The 23,216-nt window shown below is 48.4% G+C and overlaps 1 protein-coding gene across 6 annotated transcripts in view; it reads left to right on the forward strand.

Annotated features, from left to right (window-relative positions):
• Cct8l2 (chaperonin containing TCP1 subunit 8 like 2) overlaps positions 1 to 23,216 on the forward strand; it is a 75,457-nt gene that overhangs the window by 46,221 nt on the left and 6,020 nt on the right. For 3 of the 6 annotated variants that reach the window (XM_063250802.1, XM_063250804.1, XM_063250805.1), the window contains exon 3: positions 15,414 to 18,964. The gene's annotated coding sequence lies outside the window, so the exon portion shown is untranslated. Of the gene's footprint in view, positions 1 to 15,413; positions 22,878 to 23,216 lie in introns of those variants that run through there. The other 3 variants (XR_010048131.1, XR_010048130.1, XM_063250806.1) reach the window with 2 other exon arrangements.

The raw sequence follows: 23,216 nt of genomic DNA on the forward strand, positions 1-23,216 counted from the left end.
CCTGCCTTACCTTCCTGTAGAATGGCGGCTGCAACTCCAGGCCTGGACCTGTTGGCCTGATTTTTTTTTTTGTTTTGTTTTGTTTGTTTTGTTTTGTTTTTTGTCTTTTTCGTTTTTATCGGTACCAGGGATCGAACTCACGACTGTCTGCTTGCAAGGCAGGCGCTTATGCCGCTGAGCTAAATCCCCAGCCCCTCTGTTGGCCTGTTTTAAAACAGTCTCGCTGTGTAGCCCAGGCTGGCCTCAGACTCACAGTGTTCCTCTCGCCTCAGCCTCCCGGTGCTGGGGTGAGGCCTGACCCACCACTCTGCGTCTTTTAATCTTTGGAGGCAGAGTCTTACCATGTGATGGGTTCTGCTCATATGGGACTCTGCCAGACTTCATGTGGCACCTACCCAACGTGGCACTGGGCCCTAGAATGACAGCGTGTCCCTCCAATACTAACTTCCGTGTTCTTCCAAGCCCAAAATAAACTTCCTGCTCTTCTTTCGCAAAAGCCAAAGAGCCTCCAGTCCCCATCCCTCTACCATGATCCAGGCTCCACCCCCAGCCCGCCTCCACGACAGCCCTTCCCCAGCTTCCGGTTTGAGGGTCCTCACAGCCTCCAGCAGCCCTCCTGTGCTGGCGATAAAGGCAGGCTGGCCTCGAGCTCTTGATCCTCCTGCCTCAGCCTCCTGAGTGTTATAGGCTGGCAATGGTCACATTGAGGAGATGTGTTCCATGGCTGCCCAGTAGCTCTACAGCTGTCCAGCAGCCCTGCAGCAGGCTTTTGTGTGGTAGTTGTCCCTTCCCTTCCCTTCCCCTCCCCTTGCCTTCCCTTCTCTACTCCCTTTTCTTTCTTTCTTTTTGGTCTCCTTTTCTTTTCCAGTTATAGAATCTCTGGTTTTTTGATGGGCACTTAGTTATGAAAACAGCAATCGTCCTTGTGATACAGGGGAATGAAACTCCTGACCTATTTTATATCTGGTACATGGTTGAATAATGAATCTTAGGAACAACGGAGGTTAAGAGTAGAAGATAGGGGGACTTCCGGGAGAACATGGCGGACAAATAACAGCCGCCACAGAGGCTCTCTGAGATTACCAGTTTAGAATCCAGGAGCAGTGCCGTGTGAGGAGTCCTACACGAGGGGAGATGTACCCTGCCGACCCAGGAACGAACTAAGCTAAGAGAAACCAACTGGAAATGCAATCCTGATGCTATAACAGGAACAGATAAAATCTCAGTGCAGAAGCTGGATCCTGCGCCATTGGAAACCATGATTTGAATTTCCTGCTGCCAATACTGCATCCCAATCCGCACGGCAGGGAGAGACGCATGAAAGCTCTGAGAGCTGGAATCAGCGAACCAAATGGAGTTGAGAGCAGGACTGGCAGGGAGCCCTGCATCGACCTGCGGTGAGTGAGAGAAATGGGGATCCCTTCATAGATTAGGAGGCTCCAACAGAGGACATTCTGGGAACGAGCAGACTAGCCGGAACAGGGCCCTGCAGTGACTTTAGTTGCATATTCCCCTCTCAAGCGGGAGTGGTGGAGAGCGCTTGGCCTGGTGATGCTGCGGACTAAGGTCCAGTAGGCTAGCCCAAATCAGGTCCCTGCGCCTGGTGGTACACCCTAGCAGTGAAGCATTCAGTAGGTTGACCTGGAGGGGCGGGCCCAGCAGAGGCTGCCCAGGTCTGTGTTTCCCTAGTACACTGCAGTGGGTGGGAACACCTAGCCCGCGAATTCAAACAAACTGTAACAAAGAGGAAAAAAAACCCAAAAAACTGGGCCTCCTACATACGCTTGTATGGAAGGAACAAAAACTATGGGAAAAGGGAGCAACAAGAAAGGGTCCTCAGTCCCCAATCCTGAGAACACTGATCCAGGAAAGGTAAAAGCAATAGAGAATGAAGACAGAAAACATGCGATATCAAACATGGTACTATAGACATAAAGCGGTATCTCCAGAGCCTCATAGACGAGTTCAAAAATGAAGTATTTAATGAAATAAAACAAGAAATAAGTAGAATAGTTAGAGAAATGCTAAGCACCGCCCAAGAAGAAACAGATGGTGGAATGGAAGAACCAAAAAAAAGGGGAGAATTGTTTGATGGAGAAAATAGAGAAAACATAGAATATGTGAAGCACGTTCAAAGAGATTACCAGGAAACTAAAAACTCTATTGAAAGCTGGCATAACAGCTTGAAGGAAACTAAGGATAGATTATCAGAACTGGAGGACAGATTTGTGAGGTGGGAGCATGAAATGAAAAACTTCTTTAAAATAACAAGAAAACAAACAGCAATAATACAAAGACTAGAAGATGATAAGAGGATCTATAACTTAAGAATTAAGAACATAAAGGAAGAAGTAGGGACTCAAACAAATGAACTACAAAAGCTATTCACAGAAATAATCCAGGAGAATTTCCCTAATTTAGCAAAAGGTAAAGATACTCAGATGTATGAGGCATACAGGACCCCAGCCACCTACAACCCAAACTGAGCTAAAACCCAGGCATATAATAATCAAAATCCAATATAAGAACAGAATATTAAAAGCTATCAAAGACAAGAAACAGATCACATACAAGGGAACACCCATCAGAATTACAGCAGACTTCTCAGCACAAACCATCAAATCATGAAGAGCATGGGGGGAAATAATTCAAGCTTTGAAAGATAATAACCTCCAGCCAAGATTGATATATCCTGCACAACTGTCCCTAGAAATTGATGGAAAAACAAGGTGCTTCCAGGATAAGGAGGAACTAGGGGAATTTGCAACCACCAATTCAACTCTACAGAGATTATTGCAGAATACACTCAAAATGAAAAATACCAAGATTCCAGAAACAGTGGCAGAGTGGCCACAATGAATGGAGCAGAAAGCAAAATTAAGAGGACAAACTGACAACTAATGACAGAAAAAGAGCTCAACAGAAATGAGGCAGAGTAGATTGGATGATAGGAACAGCTATTTTGGAGAAAACATCATAATAGGTAGTGCTGACTTATTATCCTCTTGTTTTGAAGTCCCATCAAGCTTTTGTTCTTCTGTCTCCATCGGTTTTAATGTGTTGTATCTTATTGGATTTTATTATATGGGATAATATAAACAAAAACTTTTATAGACCAGGAGATTATACAGAAACCATTGTTCATTTTCTGTTAGTTGATTCTAAATACCCTGTAATACTGTCATTCTCTTGAACGGTTTTACATTGTCTTGATATGTTTGATGCTACAGTATATGAAGTTATACCCAAAGATTTTAAGGGAAGAGACACTATGGTAACTACTATTATGTCAAGATTATCTTGTGATGAAACACTATTTTGCTTAAATGTCTATGTTTTGACCTGCACTGTTTTGTTGTTATGCCCTCTTTTTTTTATCTCAGTGTCCTTTTTATTATCTACTTTTTCATTTTTATCCTTTTAATTAAGGGAAAAATAAATTTAAAATAGCAGGATATATTATAGTAACCCACTTTGATTTCCTATTAACTTGATTTGAAACTCTGTATTGCTCTCACCATCTTGTTTTGACTGATTTTCCTCTATTCTGTTATGCTTGATAGTACCAAGTTTGAAAGTATAGGTAACAACTATGAAGACAATAAGATTCATTGTGACACCCATTCTGGTGGACTATTATTTTCTTTTGAAGTCCTCTAATGTCTCCAATGTTTTGGTTTTATTGGTCTTATTCTCTACTGTTTTGTTCAATTTTATTATAACTGATGATAAAGGCAATTCTTTTTAAGATAACAGGAGGCATTATGGTAACCATTGTTGATCACCTTGTATTTTGTTTTTACATTATGTATTATGTCTATCCTTTTGATTTGACTGACTCTGTCCTGGTATGTCACATTCGGTTTTGCTTTCTTCAAAAAAAAAAAAAGTAATAAGAACTGTGGGAGTAATAAAACCCAAAATGTGTAATTGTCATTTTACAAAAGAAAGGAAAAGAAAGTTCTCTAAAAGATATAACTGCTGGGGCTGGAGGTTTAGCTCAGGGGCATAAGCGCCTGCCTTGCAAGTAGGCAGTTGTGAGTTCGATCCCTGGTATCGATAAAAAGGAAAAAGACAAAAAAAAAAAAAAGATATAACTGCATATATATTTAAGAGTATAAGATAGATAACCATATTACTGAGTTTTGTTGGATCACTGAACAAAACTGTTTGAAAGTCCCCTCTATATGCTTTAATTTTGTAACTTCAACAACTATTTCTAAGATGACAATATGTAATTAACTAATGATTTCCTTTTTTTTTTTTTTTTTTTTTTGGTCTTTTTCGTTTTTATCGGTACCAGGGATCGAACTCATGACTGCCTGCTTGCAAGGCAGGCGCTTATGCTGCTGAGCTAAATCCCCAGCCCCTCCTATTGTTTATTTTTTCTGAAATTCTGTATAACTTGTACCCTTTTTCTGTTTTTTTTCTTTTTTCTCTTTAAATTAACAAAAAAAGAGTAAAGATATTTATTGAGGAAAGCTTCTGTCTGAGAGAGAGAAAGGTCCCCAGTGGGTTGCCAAAGACTGTCTTTTCTAGAGACTTTTTAGAGTAAAATCAAAAGGTGAGATGGGTTCAAGATGGGGAAAACTGGGAATTCACAAGGCTGACAGACATGAAATGGGACAGAATTATGGTCAACCAATAAGGCTGTTCAGGTAAAACTGACCAAATGAGGGGCAGTGGGGAAGCCAGTCATGCAGCAAGCAGGCACTGTTACAGAACAGTGACTCTCCTGTAGGAGTTGGGGTAGCAGTGCCTGGCTTTGGTGATCCTCATGGATCCTCATGGTGATCCATTTAGAGTATCAGATCCTGATGCTTATACTTCAGATGTGACTGCGTTTGTCTGGCCTTTTGTCTTGGGATCTGGCCCACAGTAGGAGGTATCTGTCTCCTCCAAGGTCACAAGGTATAGATGCTCCTCTGTGCCAGCTCCTTTGAGAGCCCAGCCCTGTCTGACTGCCTATGATATTTCTAACCTAACTCAGCTGCCTGTAACACTTGTGCCTTATTTCTCCTTTCTCTTAGTCAATATGTAGAGGAGAAGGCAGGAGCTCTAGCAGCCAGCTTGGGTGACTGAGGCCAACCTGATAAGGTACAGCAGGGAACCCCATAGAGGAGGCCAGGTCCCAAACACCAAGGAACCCTGAGCCACCTGCCTAGGGCTTTACCTGAGGCAGAAATGAACTCCTATCTTTTCTGTCTCTGTCTCTGTCTCTCTCTCTGTCTCTGTTTCTGTCTCTGTCTGTTTGACTCCATCTCTGTCTCTCTGTCTGTCTCTCACTGAACACCTATTTTAAGCCACTGTTTTGAAGCATTATTACGGCTACAGTAGAACCTCCGCTTCAGGAATACAAGTGGAAATCGTTTCTGCTTTTTAGAGCTGTAGGAGTTGGTGAGCCTTGAATTGAACCAGGCCTGTTTTTCCTTAAAACTCTCATTTATTGGGGCTAGGGATTTAGCTCAGTGGCATAAGTGCCTGCCTTGCAAGCAGGCAGTCGTGAGTTCGATCCCTGGTACCGATAAAAAGGAAAAAGATAAAAAAAAAAAAAAAAAAAAACCTCTCATTATTTTCAGTAAATGATTCTTCTTACCATTAATGGTTAGGAAAAATGGCAGCTGTACACTATTAAAGGATTTGCGGATAATGCTAAATCAAAATATCAATACCCACTAAGAGCTTTTGCCCAAGCTCTCAGATGAATAAATATTTGAGGCATCTAGAGACTCAGAACTTTCACAAGAAATGTTTACATTGGAATAGTGACATAAACTGTATTTAAAGCCAAACAAGCTGAGCGAGGTGGCAGCACACCAAGGGGAGAATATTTTGATTTCAGTGGTGCTCTGTCTTTGGTGACCTGGTGACACACACAGCATACACACAGAAATTTGGTGATTGGGCTATGTGATACTGGCCTTCAGCTTTACAATGAAAGTCAAAAAATGCTCCTGTTAGGCTAAGTATGGTGGTGCATCTCTGTAATTCCTGCACTCGGGGAGGCTGAGGCAGGGGGATTACCACGAATTTGAGGCTGTCTGGGGCTATACAGTGAGCTTAAAATCAGCCTGAACTATGCAGCAAGACCCTGTTTCAAAATGCAAAACACAAAACTTCCCTCTTGAACCAAGTGTGGTGGCACACTTTGGTAATCCGGTACTCGGGAAGCTGAGGCAGGAAGATTGCCAGTCTAGCCTGGCAATTTGGTGAGACCTCGTCTCAAGAAAATTTAAAAAGGCTCTGGGGACATCAATCGGGGCAGAGGCCCCAGGTGCAATCCCCAGTATTCCCTCTCCACACTGCACCATAGCCTCCTTTAGATCCAGGCAGACTTTTCTCCCAGGTGTTGAGGAATGACCCAGTGCTTGGTCCCCTCAGAACCTGCTACCAGTTTCTGAGCTCCGGGTGTTTGTCGACTCGCGCTGCAGGACAGTTCTGTCTCTACTGCACATCAGGCCCCACCCTAGCCCCAGTCCCCCAGGGCACCGTCTGAATTCCACAGACCTCGTCCTGCCTGATGGGTCCTCTGCAGGTGCCCAGCTGAGACCTGCTGGTTGATCCCTGGCACAGTGACCCTGCGACCCTAGGCTGGTCGCTTGCCCTGCAGGGCGGTTTACTTAACCTCTGAAAGTTGCCTGCAGAGACTTGTTCCCACCTCACAGATAAGGGCATCAAGGCACAGAGGGCTGCCCGGACTGTTGGCTGCTTGGTGAGCACAGTGGAGTTCTCACCCCAAGTCTGACCTAGAGTCAGGCAGAGTCACAGTTTGTAGTTCAGGCTAAACTCCCAGTGATCCTCCTGCGTCAGCCTCCCCAGTGCTGGGATACAGGTGTGTGCCACCATGCCTAGCAAGAGCCAGAACTCTTAATATTGCTCCAGTTATACCTCTTAGAAGAGGATTTGCGGGCTGTGCTTCTTCAGTGGCATGTGCCTATCATCCCAGCACTCGGGAGGCTGACACAGGAAGGTCGCCTTGAGTTCAAGACCCGCTTGAACTACTTAATGAGACTCTGCCTTAGAAAAAGAATGAGAAAGAGAGAGAGACAGAGACAGAGAAATCCAGCCAGCAAGCTGGATGTGGTGGAGCATGCTTGTAATCCCAGCACTCTGGAGGGGAAGCCTGCTCTTCCTCCTGCTGCTTGTAACCCCAGCACTCTGAGGCAGGAAGGTCGTTGTGACTTTGAAACCAGCCTGGTTTCAAACTGAATTCAAGGCCAACCTGAACTGCATAGTGAAACCCTTTCTCAAAAAGAAAAGAAAAGTGAAAAGACAGGAGTTATGCCACTCACCTGTAATCCCAGCACAAAGACCACTGAGGCAGGAGGACCTTGGAGGGATGGAGGGCATCCTGAACTACACAGTGAGTTCAAGGGCAGCCTGAACCATGTAATGAGACTCTGTCTCAAAACAGACCAAAAAAACCCTCTCAAATAAATTCAGAATAAAGAGCCAAATGTGCATGGCTCACATGAGTCCTACTGACATTAACACTCAGTCTGCAATGTAGTTTGCCATCTTTCTCTTCCCTGTGCTGCCTGGGTGTCCAGCAGAGCAGAAGCAGAGACACAGAGATGGTGAGCTGGCAGCTCAGGAGTCATCTGAGGCAGTCCATCACCCTCGGCTCTTCTTGCAGGACTTCTGAAGTCCTCCTCCTCCTCTTTTCTCCTCCTTCTTAATCTTCTTGAATTCATTATGTAGCTCAAACTGAACTCATGGTTACCCTCCTGCCTCAGCCTCTGAGTGCTGGGTTGACAGGCGTGTGCCACCGTACCTGGGTGCAAGTCCTGTTCATGAGGACATCACACAGTGACTGCTGCTGCTGAGTGCCACCCCGAGGAAAGGCAGGCTTGTAGAAACTCTGTTCTCATCTGCCTCACTCACCAGATCGGCACCTTGTGATTTCTGGCTCTTCCCCAAAGTCCGAATGACCATGGAAGGGAGCTACTTTGACTCAATTCAGTGCACCGAGGCAATGGTGACAGTGCGGCTAAAGACACTGCCACCAAAATCCCAGCACTCGGGAGGCTGAGGCAGAAGAATCCATGCAAGTTCAAGACCAGCCTGGCCTACAAAGTGAGCTCAAGGCAGCCTGAACTGCAGAGTGAGATCCTGTCTCAAAAAGACAAACAAGAGGGCTGGGGATTTAGCTCAGCGGCATAAGTGCCTGCTTTGCAAGCATGCAGTGGTGAGTTCGATCCCTGGTACCAATAAAAACGAAAAAGACAAACAAAAGGGGCTGGGGATTTAGCTCAGTGGCAAAAGCACCTGCCTTGCAAGCACATGGTCCTGAGTTCGAGCCCTAGTTGCAGGGGTGGGGACAGACAAAAAATACTCCTCCACCAGCGCAGACCAGGCCTGGGTAAGGCTGTGCTGTCCTGCATCCTCTGATGGTGTGTGGTGCATTTGGCTTGGACTTGGCCAAGGTCTGCCACCAGAAGGACTTGTCCTTAGGAAGGCACAACCTTGGGACCTAGGGCTTTCGGATACCTAAGTGTTGGATTTGAAGGAGGCCTTGGAATTCCCAGGTGAAGGAAGTAATCCAGTTGGAGGAAAGGTATCAGTCCTGGGGGGGGGGTGTTGCTGCTGTGTGTTCAAATCCCTCCTGACCATGCTGGTTTCTCCCAGGTTTCCTGCCATCCTCTCCGTAGTGTACATGGCCCTGTGTGGCTGTCCTGGCCCTCACTGTGTCACCCCTAGCTTGGAGTCCATCAGAGGTGGCCTCCAGGATCCTCCAGTGGCTCCCACCAGGGTGCACCTGACAGGTCTCAATGTGGTTTAGGGATGGGTGGAAACTGGGGGGTCACTGACCGCTGCCTGCCCGGGGGCAGACCTGTCCTGAGCCTGTCCATCGGTGGGCAGGGGAGTACCCCATGGAGGAAACCACTAGCGGCTCCCAAGAGACGAGGCTGGAGGTGGGGGAGGAAGGCACTTGCAGGATGAGGAAGGGCAGATCATAAACTCCGGAAATGAGAAAAAGGAGAGCCATAAAATGGGCCAAAAACAGGGAAAATGTATGAAGGTAAAAACCCATTAAATAACAGTCACTTGTAAACGTGAGCGACTTCCTTGTTGCGATTGGGTGGGAGTAATCTTTGGGAGAAAAAAATCAATTTAACATCACTTTGCTTTCTGTTTCTCTGCCAAGAAAACACACACTGCAGCTTCGGATTCAAACATGAACATCCCTAAAACCTTGGGATGGAGGATCAGAAAGCCCATCTGTCTCATCCTTGCAAAATTAGCATTTTAACTTAATTCCCTCCGAAATTCTCTGACATTGGCTGGAGCTTCCCCCCTTTTGTTAACTAAAATCATAACTGGCATCTCTTACGCTTGGATTCATCTTAGCGAATCATTTTTAGCTATTTAAATTCTTTTTAGTAGTAATCAGGATATAAATAAAATTTAAAATGTAATGGGGCAAATATACACACACGAGAACATTTGTGCACAGTTTAATAGCAGAAATTGGAATGAATGTTTACGAATCAGGGTGGTTAAAGCATGAATTGCAACATGTTAATAATTGCTAGGAGCTGGGGGTGGTGGGTGCCTGTCCTCTCGGCACTGGGAGTCCACGCAAAGGGGTCACGGTGAGTTTGAGTCCAGCCTGGACTATATAGCGAGACTCTGCATAAAAAAACTATGAAAACAGAAATCTACTCCCCACATATATCTCTCTGATACTGAAAACTATACATATCTCTATACATACGTACAAAAAAGCAACTCAAAAAAGCAATAAACAGCTAGTATTATCTATAGGAAAAAAGAAGCACACATCTGTAAATATTATATTGTCTCAGTGTGAGAAGCTGAAAGAAAAACATATGCATATTATACAAAATATAGCTAAGATAGTCACACTACTGATTTCTCTGAGTTTGCTGAAGAGAAAGATTTGTGCCGGTGTTGTGTGGAGAATTGAAGGCAGACGTCCTGTGCTCTGGGTGAGTGATTTGTGGATGACAATGTGCAATGTGTGTGCCATTGTTACACCTTGACTGATGTGCTTTAAAATTTTGTTGTGGAGGGCTGGGGATTTAGCTCAGTGGTAGAAGCACCTGCCTGGCAAGTACGAGGTCATAAGTTCAATCTCCAGTACCAAAAAAAAAAAAAAAAAAAAAATTGTTGTGGTTAAGGAAAAAAAAAAAAGGAAAAAGAAGCAAAGCTTTTTGGGGGCTGGGGATTTACCTCAGTGGCATAAGCGCCTGCCTTGCAACCGTGTGGTTGTGAGTTCGATCCCTGGTACCAACATAAAAAAAAAAAAAAAAAAAGAAGAAGGAAGAAGAAGAAGCAAAGCTTTTTTGAAAAAAACATCAGCTAGATACAGTAGTGCACAACTGTGATCCCTGTTCAAGAGGCTGGCAAGAGGATCAATCATCTTCAATCTAGGGCCAGCCTGGGCTGCGTAGCAAGATCCTTTCTCCCTTTTTTTTTTTTTTTTTTTTGTCTTTTTCCTTTTTATCGGTACCGGGGATCGAACTCACAACTGCCTGCTTGCAAGGCAGGCGCTTATGCCGCTGAGCTAAACCTCCAGCCCCATGCTTCCTCCCTTTTTGAGACAGGGTCTTGTTATACAGTTCAGGCTGGCCTTGGACTCCTTTGTAGCCCAGGCTGCACTTGAATTCACAGTGATCCTCTTGCCTTAGCCTCCCAAATGCTAGAATTCTAGGCGTGTATCACCACACTCAGTTTACATAGTGAGATTTTGTCTAAAAAAAAATCAAATCAAACCAAATAAACAAACAAAATGTAGGGCTGGGATTTAGCTCAGCAGTGTAAGCACCTGCCTGGCAAGAGCAAGGTCTCACATTCAATCCCCTGTAACAAAAAGAAAGAAAGCGAAAGTGTATTCATGAAAGGGCACAAAAAAAAGCCTGCATCCACATGCCTAACCAGAACCCCAAACTTGCTAGGTTAAATAAAGCTGCACCGGCTCTATCTAGGCACGGCCTGGGTGCCAGGAGCCTGTGGGGAGGCGAGGGTGCTGTGACCCGCTGTGAGCTCCCTCCTGTGGGAACCGCCCTGGGGCTCCCCTCCTGCCATCAGCCCTTCAGTGTCCTGGTCACTGCCCGAGGGGACCCTGGGGAAGCTGAGTCCTTACAGATGGGTGGAGAGGGGCCAGCAGGGGAGCGGGGTACCCACAGGAAGGTGGAAGGGGGTGGTCAGGTGGCCATGATGTGGTGTTAGTCATGGGCAGTTGCAGCAGCAGGACAGGAATGTCCCTGAGGCTTCCTTCTGCGTCATCCAGCAGGACCAGCTCTGTGGGAGAAGGTCATGCCATTGTGACCATGTGTCATCTGGTGACTGTCTCCTGAGGACATGGTCTACGCAGCACAGCGCGGGTGCTGTGGAGGCAAACATAGTCCAGCTGGTGAAACGCTTCCAAGGGTAAACAGCTTGAAAAAGCATTGCTAAAGATGACACACAAAGGCATGTGTTCTGACACCAACCCAGGGCAGGGATGGGACGGGAAGTGACCCAGGCATAGGCCTTGCCCTCCGAGTCCTGTGGGTGAACCACGTCCAGCGGGCACCCACCTCCAGTTACAAGTGCTACAAAGGACAGCAGTGGTTGTTACAAAGTACAAAGGTGCTGTTCTGAGTGCTGCGGAGCGGTGTTGAAGTACCCCAGGCTGTGTCTGAGGGTTGAGTGGCCCTTTTGGGTGGGCTGCTCTGAGAGAAGACGGAGCAGGCCATGGTGCCAGGGCTGGGGTGAGTGGAGCCGGGCTCTGGGATGTCGGTGGAGCCCGCTGACAGCGCCCAGACCAGACTGGCCCCCAAGCTGGACAGCTGCACCTCTTCATTCGGGACAGCAGGAGTCGGTCCTTGTGACAGCAGGCTCTGGGCTGCTCTGCCCACCCTGACTGTGCCCCTCCTCCGTGGGCAAGGACCTGGGAAGCAGCTCATTGTCTGCAGGGCCCTGCCACATCATTTTGGGCTTGTGTTCCTACCCATGCTCATTATTATGCGCATGCGCACACATATGTGTGTGTGTGTGTGTGTGTGTGTGTGTGTGTGTGTGTGTGTGTGCTTGTGGCTGCCCTGGGGAGTGAACCCAGGGCCTTCCCATTGAGCGGCATCCCAGCTCTCTCTGTCTCTGTCTGTCTTGCTTTTTCTCTTTTAATTTTGAAGTTGGATCTTACTAAGTCACTAAGTTGCTCATACTGGGCTCAATTTTTTCTTGTTTTTGTACCCAGGATTGAACTCACAACCTCAGGCTTGCCAGGCACAAGCTGTGCTGCTGAGCTTAGCCCCAGCCCTGGGCTCCACCTTGCAGTCCTTCTGCCTTACCCTCCTGGAGTGCTGGGGTCGGAAGCCTGCACCACCGCACTGTCTTCTGTGTCCTAGCTAGCTGTAGCTTATTCCCCATTGATCGACTTTTCTCCACTCTTGCTCCCTTGACCCTTCCCAAGTTTGGTCACCTGCACCTTACTCTCCATGTATGAATCAACGTGTCTAGACTCTTTTAAGTAAGATTCCAAGGGACTTATCTCTCTGTGGTTAGTTCATATTTAACAATCTCTAGTTTCATCTATATCGCTGAAAATAACAAAGTTTCTTTTTCATGGCCAAGTAATATCCCCTTGTGTACCTGTACCTTGTTTTCTTTATTCATTTCTCAACTAATGGACATTTATGCTGTGCCCATTTCTTGGATTCTATGGACAGTGTTGTAACCAACATGGCAATGCAGACATCTGTGACAAAAAATTTTTTTTGGTACCGGGGATCAAACTCACAACCTCACACTTGCCAGGCAGACGCTTATGCCGCTGAGCTAAATCCCCAGCCCCTCAGGAGCTATTTCTTTATACTTTTTACCAGTAGTTTCAGAGATTCACAACTTAACTTTACATTTATCCATTTTGTGATATTTTGTCAATGCTATATTACTCTGAACATGCCCAATCTTGTCTGAATTGATATTTTTATTTGGTAAGACATAGTTTTAATTCTCTTGCATATGGACATCCAATTTCCCAGGATCACTACTCTTAAAACCGGGTGTGGCGGTGCTCACCTGTAATCCCAGTGCTTGGAAGGCTGAGGCAGGAGGATCACTGAGAGTTGGAGGTCAGCCTGGGCTGCATAGTTAGTTCAAGGCTGGCCTAAACAGTATAGTGAAACCCTGTGTGGTAGATTAAAAGCTGAGCTGGATCAGTTTGGTGCTGAGTGTAGATGGCCCATCTGAGGACTGTTGCCAGCAAAAAAGAGACCTGGAGAGGAAGAGTGGCATTGTGGATTCTCCTAAGTGTTGTTTGGAACTGCTGGTTCTTTTGGAGCAGTTGGTTCTCCTGGAGGAGCTGTCATGCTAGCTTCCCTGATATGAACTCAACTGTTACCATCAGAGGAGCTTGGGACCTTGTTGCTAAGAATGGCTGCCGTTCACCTTAGGGGAGCTCTGGGCCTTACTTTGAGCATCACTTCCTAGATCTGGTCGGGAAGTGTGTGCTCTTCAGTCTCCAGGAGAAGCTAGTCATGCTGGCTTCCTGATATGAACTCAGCTGTTCTCATTCTTGGAGGAGCTCAGGACTTCACTGTCCCTGAGGATGGCTGTGGTACTTTTTGGGTCCTCAGTTTGAGCATCGCTTCCTGGCTCTAGTGCAGATCCCTAGCCTGCTGGCACAGATCCTTCTCCCCGCTGGCAGAGACTCTCTCACTTCCATTGCTGACCTTGGGGCCTTCCCAGCACAGATCTGTGAAGCAGACTTGCATGAGTCATTGCTGTGGGCTCTGGGCCTCCAGTGGGACTCGTGGAGAGACATTGTCTTGGGCTCTAGGTTCTCAGCTGAACTCAGGCAGGTTATTGCCATGGGATCCAGGCCCTTGGCTAGATTCTCTAGGTCTTAAGTGTGTGGAAAGATTTCCTGCACTTTCTTTGTATTTGACTCTTTGAGTGACCATCATAAATAATACTATAAACTATGTATCCTGTTTCGTCTTGTTCTCCCTGTAACCCCTAGGACACTCTCAAAATAAACACACACACAATCTGTTCCTCTTAATGTTTGATTTACTAGTGGTGATTTTTAACTTTCCTTTGTTGTTTTTAATTTATTTTTTATTGTCTTTTTAAGATAGAGTTTCACTATGCAGTTCAGGTTGGACTTTGTAATTTAGGCTGGCCTAGAACTCACAGCAATCCTCCTGCCTCAGCTTCCCAAATGCTGGGATTACAGGTGTGCTTTCCAACTTGCCTTTGCATTGAATCTGTATCATGTGCTGTGCCTCTTAAAACCTGCAGGATTAGAGATATCTGAGAGTCTGGCGTGACATGTCTTAATTATATTCTTATTGTTATATTTAACCTTAGTTGTATTATGCATAGCAATTTTATGCCAAGTTTTTTTTCTTTTGGTCTTACTATATAGTCCAGGGCACCCTTGAACTTACTACTGTTATGAGGCTGAGGCTTGCTTTCAACTCACAATCCTCCTGCCTCAGCCTCCTGAGTCCTGGGATCACAGGTCTGTCCTACCACACTTGGCATCAGGCCTATTTTTAATCTCTACTGCTGTGCAATAGCGAAACGGTGATGAATTAGTTTTGTACATTCATACCTGTGTCTGCATGTAATAAAAAAACTATTTTTGAGAAAGTGATTGAAAATTCTTAGGTTTTGGTGGTGAGGCATAGTCCTATTCCAACTAAGGGCTCGCGCTGAAGTCTAACTTTGATTTTTTTTCTTTTTTTTTTTTTAGCTTTGATTTTAATAAATTTTGAGCCATTTCATTTTTAAGAGCTCATTTGGAAGTCTTAAAAAATTAATTAAATCTTTCGTCTTTGAAGTTTAGTTCTTCCATTTCTGGCGTATTATCCATGGGTTGTGAGGAAAATCGATGATCAGTTCAGTGATTTGCACCTAAAATAAAGGTGCAGGACAGCTGAAATTAGAAGCAGCTGGAACATGGCTTTCCCGTGCTCCCAGTGAAGGCTGTGGGGTCTTCAGAGCCCTCCTCTGTTTCCATGGCTAAATCGAGGCGTTTCCAAGAGACAGAGACCTGGGCTGCGTCGCATCTAAGCCACCTGGGGACCTGGCCTCTTGTGGGTTTCTCAGGGCCCTGGACTCAGCTGGGAAGCAGTCAAATCAAAAGTGGGTAAAGGAAGGTGTTACGGTTTAGATCAAAAGCCCCCAAAGCCTCGGGCACTTGGAAGGGTGTCTGAAAGCTGGGCTCAGGGTGGCAGACCCTGTTAGACGGATGACAATGCGAGACACAGAGAGTATCTTTGTCCAGGGTCTTCAGAATGCAGTGAAGCCCTGACACAAACCCCCCTAGATTTATTGAGGCACAAAAGGCAGAGAGCTCCGCGGAGCGTGGGTCGAGTTGCAGTAGTGAGCCAAGCTAGCAGCTGAATAATTTCCATCTGACCATGGCCTCAGGAGCTTCCTCGTTTTCCCCACAGGGCCCTCTGCTGGAACTGGCCAGGCATCCTGTATTCAAGATGGTTCCACCCCTCAGAGGCAGCTTCTACGTCAAGGGAACTGGGCAGACATCTGCCCCAGGGAGTCGGGCAGAGTTCTGGATCTGACCTTGATGGTGACCTTGGAGGCTGCAATGCACATGTTGGGGGAGGTGGATCCTGAGCTGGCCTGAGGGTGAGCTCCTCCCTTGCTTCCTGTCCTGGATCACAAGGCCCTCCAGCTTGCTACCCTGCCTTGGAGCTGGCCTGCCATGGACTGAAACAATTGACAACATTCACCTTTCTTCTTTTATTTTTTAAAAATAATTTAATTTTTTTTTGTCTTTTTGAGACAGCATCTCACTATGCTGCTCAGGTTGTCCTTGAACTCATTTTGTGGTTCAGACTGGTCTCCAATTTGCAACCTCCTCCTGCCTCAGCCTCCTGAGTGCTGGGATTATAGGTGCCCGGATCACCACACCTAGCCTCTTTCTTCCTGTAAATTGTGTGTGTCAGGTTTATACTGGCTTTCTCCTGAAGTCTTGTGCACTCATAGTTGGGGCTTTGTGAGGTGATTGGATTGTTGTCCAGGGGGAGGTCACTGGGACGTGGCCTGGAATGGCTTAGGGTATCTCCACTCCTCCCTTCTCTCTCTGCTTCCTGATCACCTCAGTTTCCTCTCTGCCAAGCCATCCTGCTTTGGAGCTGCTGACTGTCATCTGAAACAGGAGCCAGAATAACCCTCTCTCCTTAAAGTTGGGCCTGTCCGGTATCCATGTCAGGTCACCCAGCCGCCAGCTAAGTGAAGCAGACAGTCTCTGGGCAGCGTTTGTGACACCCCATGGAGTCCTGCACTCTGCTTGGTGCCAGCGCTGGGAGCGTGGGGCAGGGCAAGGGTCTCTGTGGCCAGTGTGTTACCCCGAGCTGGACTGTCCAGCAGCCCTCCAGCCTCCTACTCCAGCCTTGGCACCTGGAGGTGTTGACATAATGGAAGAAGCTGAGATTGGACTCTGGGACCAGGTGATGGGTTATTTATTGTTACCTGGAACTTAGTGGCTCAAGGCCTCTTCTCCACTGAATTTTAATTTTTAAAAAGTTTTTGTCTTTTTGGAAATAGAGTCTTGCTATTTGGTTCAGGCTGGCTTTGAGCTCACTTTGGAGTCCAGGCTGGTTTCCAGCTTGCAAAGATCCTTCTGCCTCAGCCTCCTGAGTGCTGGGATTACAGGAGTGAGCCAACATGCCTAGCTTCCTCCAACAAATTTTAGTCAGGCTCCTTTAACCTCCTCTTCAGCTAGGCCTCAACGGACCACAAAATTTGGGCACAATAATATCCACCTTTCACAAATTTGAGAAACACTAGCTAGTTTGTCCACTCTGGGAGGCTGAGGCAGAAGGATCACAAGTCTGAGACTGCTGGGAGACTGGTTTGGACCACCAAGCCTGGCTCAAATGTCTTTCATGATCCAGCCCCAAGAGTCCGACCTTGTCACTTGCGGGGTGTCCTCATGCACATGGGATGCTGGGGACTCATCACTAGGGCCACCTGGCAGGCCTGCAGTGAGGACTCTGGTACTGACCCCGCCCCCAGCCACCCAGTCCTGCTCGCCCGGATCTCCACGCCGCCTGTGAACCAGGAGCTGCTGGACACGCGAAGAGTTAAAACCTCCCACAGCCACAGCCGCTGTTGCCTGGCCAGGCCTGGCTCTCAGCCTCATTGGGCCGGGGAGGGGCACAGCAGCTGCTGGGAGGGGGTCCCCTTTATTTCCCCCTCACTTCCGAGGTCAGGTCGGGCCGGGTGAGGACGCGGACAGGTGGCTGCTGACACAAAGGCTCTGAGGAGCTCGCTGGCAACGCGGCAGCGGCAGCGGGACTTGGCCTTGGGACAGCTGAGCCGGTCCGCTCATCCAGGAGTCCGCGCCCACCCAGTGGCTCCGCCCAGGCCCGGAACCTGCGCAGGGGCTGCTGCCAGCCTGGCCTCGCTGAGCGCTGCGCCTTCCTCTTCTTCCCAGCCTCCCCACGCCCTGCCTGCGGAGGGTTAGAACACCTCAGGATGGAGGAGTTTGCCTGGGGCAAGGCAGGGCAGGCCGAGCTGCAGCCCCTGTCCTGGATGGGCTCCTGTCCTGTCCTAGGACAGACGGACCCAGCCCCTATCCTCCCCACCTGTCCGGCTCTGGTCTTCCTCAGCACGTTTCTTTACTTTTCTCTTTCTCATTTTGTCTGTTTATTTTGAGACAGGGTCTCGCCATGTAGTTCAGACTGGCCCTGAACTCACTATGTAGCCCATGCTGGCCGTGAACTCACAGGTATCCTCCGGTCTCAGCCTTCTAAGTGCTGGGATTTCAGGTGTGTGCCACTGCACCTGGTTTCAAACATCATTCTGCACAAATCTCTCTTGCAAGGGATAGGCGGTTCCTGATTATCCTACAGTCCCCAGAATGAGTGGAGAGGTGCTCTCTTGGAGTGCCTGTTATTCAAGATGAAAACAACCCGACCTGCAAATCCCTGCCCAATGCATAACTGCACAAGTCAATGAGCTGAAAAACCCTGAAACTCGGCCTCGTACTTGGGGCGATTCCTGCAGGGATTCTGTGTCTTCTCTATTTTTCCCTTTCTGGTGAGAACACGCTTTTTACACTCACTGGTCAGGGATCTGAGAAACTCAGCTCTTGCTGTCTGTCAGCTGTCAGCATGAACTTCTGCTTAGACCCTGGCCACCCTGGAGACACAGGGCCAGGAGATAAGGGGCTCTGTGGTCCCCTCCCTGTGCCAGCCCAGCCCCCAGCCATCCTGACCCACTTCCTTCGAGCCCTGCAGCTCCTTGGCTTGCTCCAAGTCGCTCTTTATTCAGCCGGGACCTGGACCAAGGTCCCTGGAGAAGACCGAGCTCTGGGCTCTGGCCTTCTTCCCAGGCCAGCACAAAGCTGCTTTATGCCTGGCTGCACTCCCCTGGCCCCAGCTGCCCCAGCTCTGCTTTTTCTTAGTGTTTTCCTTTCAGCTGACTTAGTTATTACAGTAAGGGCTGCAGAGGCTGGGCTTGCTGGGACACAGCAGTTTGCTGGGTCACGTTCCTGCCTGCAGGCCAGGGACTGTCTTCTGCGGCTTCCCTTTGTGTCCTGCCCAGGGGCAGAGCCCAGCAACCTGTCCAGGTCCTATCCCCGCCAGGGCAGGACATTCCTAACAACCTATGACTGTACTCCCCACACAGGGAAGGCTGAGGCAGAAGGATCCCTGCTGTGAGTTCAAGGCCAGTCTGGACTACACAGTGAGACCCTCAATCAAGATGGACCCATTTGAACATGGAAACGTTTCCAGTGAAAGGAAACTGGAGTAGAAGGTCAGCCACCAAGCTGCGGGACTTCTCGTCCCTGGAGGTCGTGAAGCTGACCCACTGCTTCCCTGCCCCGCTGGCCCGGGATCCCCAGCTGGAAGGCCCTTTGGCTGCACAGATGTGATGTGTCCTTCACCCCGTTACGGGAGTCCATGGTGTGGACACCAAACATCTGCTTTGGGTTTTGCAAACATTTGGAATTAAAAGCTTTCAGTTTGTGCTTGGATCAGTTGGGGCTTCATTTTCGAGGTCCTGCCTTTCAGGGGAGGACAGAGGGCAGGGGTGGGGACAGGAGCTGGCCCGGCCTCACCCTGCTCCCCACCTCCAAGCTGCCTACAGGGTACCCAGCATGAGCACTGGCCTGTGAACAGCCCACAGGCGGTGTGTCCAGGTGCCTGGCAGGGCGTGATTTCAGGGCCGCTGCTGCTCTGCTCGATCCCGGCCTCCACCTCTGGGCAGTTTCTTTGGTTAGAAAGGGCTGAGTTCAGGTTTGGAGGCTGTGAACACAATGCCATCCCCAAAATCTATCTGCTCTGGCCTCTTCTCAAGGGCAGGAACCTCCTGGAACTTCCTAAAACCCAGCTGCTGCTTGGGCACAGAGGCACAAGCCTATAATCCCAGTGCTCCAGGAGGCCGAGGTGGGAAGGTCACTCATAAGCCTAGGCTGGGCACCTTCGTGACTCAGCCAAATCCTGTCTCCAAATGAAAAGTGGGCTGAGGATGGAGGACAGAGCTCAGTGTGCAGCCCCAGGTTCAGCACCCAGCAGTCCCCACCTCCAGAACCAGGTGCTGAAGGGCAGAGGCTGGTGTGGTAGGGAAGGCAGCCGTGTCACCCGGGACTGCAGTGCAGCTGGCAGTGCTGCTCTGCTGTGGCAGTGCTGAGGGCCTGAGTCACTGAATATGAGTGCAGGGCGGGGTGGGGTGGCCTGTGGCATTAAACTGTTCCTGGATGTCGAAATCTGATTTATTAACATTGGCGATGGTCGAGGCCGTCCTGCCAACAAAGGTTCTGAAATTGAAATCGCATGAAACTTCTCCAGTTTCTGCTGGTGCCCCACACGCCCTTCTTTCCTGAAGCAGCAAATTCACTTAAAAATAATTAAGAAAAGATTGATGGGATTTTGGAATTGTAATGAAAAATATGATCTCATTAGTGAGTCCTGAGCCAGGGCCAGGCCCTATGTCAGCTGTGCGCCCTCTGCGTGATGAGCAGAGGCTCACAGGGGAGAGCTAATAATGGCAAGGATTAAAAAATTAAAACAGTTTCCCTTTATACTTTGCAGGCTATGCTGAAATTCTTCCTTTTGCAGAGAGACTCAGGAAGAGATCTCTTCCAAAAGAACCCGAGCAAATGTAACTAAATCACTGGAAAAGAAAATGGTGGCAGGCACCAGGTGTAGTGCCTATCACCCTAGCCCTTAGGAGCCTGAGGCAGGAAGACTGCTATATGTTCAAGACCAGCCTGGATTACATAATGAGACCCTGACTCTGAAAAACAATACATAAATAAAAGACAGAAAACCAATGTGGTGAGAAGAACTGAAAGAACTAAATAAAAGTGTCCTTCCTCTACGCCTACTTGAGATTCTCATTCAGCTATTGTCCCAGCTGAGGACCGCTGCTGTCCCCAGACTGTCACGATGAGGCAGGGGCACCTAAGGTGACCGGGCTCTGCAACGATCCACAGAAGCACTGTGCAGTATCCATATCCCTTCTCATCTGTTTATTTATTTTGTCTTTTTGAGAGAGGGTCTCCTATGCAGTTCAGGCTGACCTTGAGCTCACTTTGTAACCCAGGCTCAAACTCACAATGATCCTCTTGCCTCTGCCTCCCAAATGCTGGGTTTATAGGTATGCACTGCCACACCTGGCTCAAACTCCCAATTTTGATAAGACAGTATTTTCTAAACTGGTAGACATGGTTAAAACTGGAATCTGAGTTATTAAATATTATCACAGAATTTAGGACCTGAGAAAAATACTGCTGGACACAGGCCCAATTTGCTGATCTTTTATTTACTTGGACTTGGCAGTTGTGAAGTCCGGGGAACCTGGAGGAGCCCTGGGCTGAGGAGGGGCGGAGGCCTCTGTAGACACAGTGGGCCCCGGGAGGCACCCGTTCCTGCTCGCAGCTCCCACCAGGAAGGCGCCAGACGTTTCTGGAGGATCCTTCCTTTCCTTCCTTCCTCCTCAGCAAAACAAACCCCCACTCCCTGGAGAAAGAGTCAGTGGTTGGGGAAGAGATTAGGTCTTTGGGGCTTTCGAAGAACTTAACGGGGAACCCCCTCCCCAATTCTATAATAGGATGGGAAGCCCTGGGGAACTGACTGAAGTTACAAATCCCTTAGACATTTGACCACTTCTGCTCTTGGAGCTGATCATAGTAAATATATTTGGTTTTTTTTTTTCCTTTTTTTTTTTTTTTCAGAAAACACATTCTTCCAAAATATATTTATTAATAAAAATTTTTTCTTAGTGTGTTTGTACTACATAACAATTATGTTAGTAATTGTTATTAACACACATCATGTTTGCTGTTTCTTTTTTGGTACCAGGGATCAAACTCACAACCTGTGCTTACCAGGCAGGTGCTTATTCAACTGAGCTAAACCTCCAAACTACATCTTCATTCTTTTTACTTCTTATTTATTTATTTATTTATTGTCTTTTTAAAATTTGTTTTTTCAAAAGTGTGGGGAAAAATAATAAAATAAAATTTGTTTTTTCTTTTTTTGGTACCGGGGATTGAACTCCCAACCTCACGCCTGACAGGCAGGCTCTGCGCCACTGAGCTAAATCCCCGGCCCCTGATTTATAGTCTTTTTGAGACAGGGTCTCACTATGCAGTCCAGGCTGGCCTTGAGCTCACTTTGTAGCCCAGGCTGGTCTCCAATTTGCAATGACCCTCCTGCCTCAGCCTCCCAAACACTGGGATTACAGGCATGTACCGCCACAGTCGAGTTTATTTTGGTTTTTTGAGACAGCATCTCACTATGTGTCCCAGGCTGGCCTTGAGCTCCTGAGGGTCCTCCTGCCTCAGCCTCCTGAGTGGTGGGATTACAGGCAGGCATCCCTTCCATCCAACCTTTCTCTTCTCCTAAGGCAGTAGCAATGTGAGTGAGCAGCAGATCCCGGCTTCAGACACTTGAGAATGGTTTACGTCATGTCCTGGCCCCAGGTGAGTGAGCCGACAGACAGCAGGACTCGAGTCCTAGATCATCATCTTGAAGATGCCCAGGTCCACACAGCTGCCCAGCACGGGACCCTAATGGGTCTCAGTTCTCTGAACACCATACTCCAAGCAGGGCTAGACCTTGGAGTTTTCTGCCCAGTGACCCTTCCCACGCCTCCTGCTGACCTAAACACCACTTCTTGGCTCTGGGAGCCAGGATCCTGCAGGCCCACTCTGCACCTGGGGTGGGGGCGAGGCCGTCTCCTCCTCGGGCCCTGCACGTGACAGACACCCTCACCTGCACCTCCTGGACCTGGTTGCCTGCAGCCTTATGGAGAAGTACACAGCTAAGGGAGTTTGGGAAATGCTGCCTTGGAGCTGGTGGGGGCTCATGGCTGTCGCAGGGCCCCCAGAACTTGTCACCAAGAACACACGCTTTTAGGGAGGTGCTTACGGAGCCAAGCCTGAGTGTGTCTCTGGGTTAAAGTACCGAAGGTCCTTCTCCCAGCAGAAGCGTTTTTGTGGAGAGGGGTGGGGAAGAAGGTGGAAGCTGTCTGCACTTGTCTTGCGCAGTGTCTGGACAGGAATTAGAGTTGGAGTTCAGCTGGGCCTGTCATCTCAGCACTCAGGAGGCTGAGGCAGGAGGATTGAAAGTCTAGCCCAGCCTGAGCAACTCAGTGACTTAATCAGAATCCTATCTCAAAATAAAAAATTAAAAAAGGCTGGGAATAGAGCTCAGTGAAGGGCCCGGGTTTGAGCTCCAGGCGCCCTCCTCCCAAGTGTTACAGCTCTGCTGAAAGCCATAACCAGGAAGGTGACTGGGAGCTGGGCTGGGCTCAGGCTGCTGTCCATCAGCGTGGTGGGCAGTGGTAAGCAGGCTGCTGGGAGCCCAAGACAGGAGCGGGAGGACGTGGCCATTCCAGGGCTCTGGGAGCCAGGCTGAGGAAATGCAGCCAGTGCCAGCTGGGTAGGTGACCACTTGGGACAGCGTCAGGGGCTGGCTGGGCACATGAGGAAGAGGGGGACCGTGGCCCCGCAGGGAGGTGACTTCACCACTGCCTGCTTTTCGGAAAGCCCGATCAGCCAGGGCAGGGTTGGGCTCTGTCCTCTTGTTTACCAGCTGAAGGTGGCCCTGGGGAGCTGGGGCTCTGGGCCACAGCAGTGACTGCAGGGAGGAGGTGACAATTTACATTTTATTCCCCCAGGACCCACTGGGAGGGGCGCTCTGACCCTAAAGAGAGGAAGAGAAACTCAGGGGGAGAAGGGTGTGGGGACCTGGTGGGTGGGAGGCTGCTATTAACCTCTT

Source organism: Cavia porcellus, unplaced genomic scaffold (genome assembly GCF_034190915.1).
Source record: "Cavia porcellus strain 051 isolate PalLab524CR breed Dunkin Hartley unplaced genomic scaffold, mCavPor4.1 scaffold_6, whole genome shotgun sequence".
Lineage (NCBI taxonomy): Eukaryota > Metazoa > Chordata > Mammalia > Rodentia > Caviidae > Cavia > Cavia porcellus.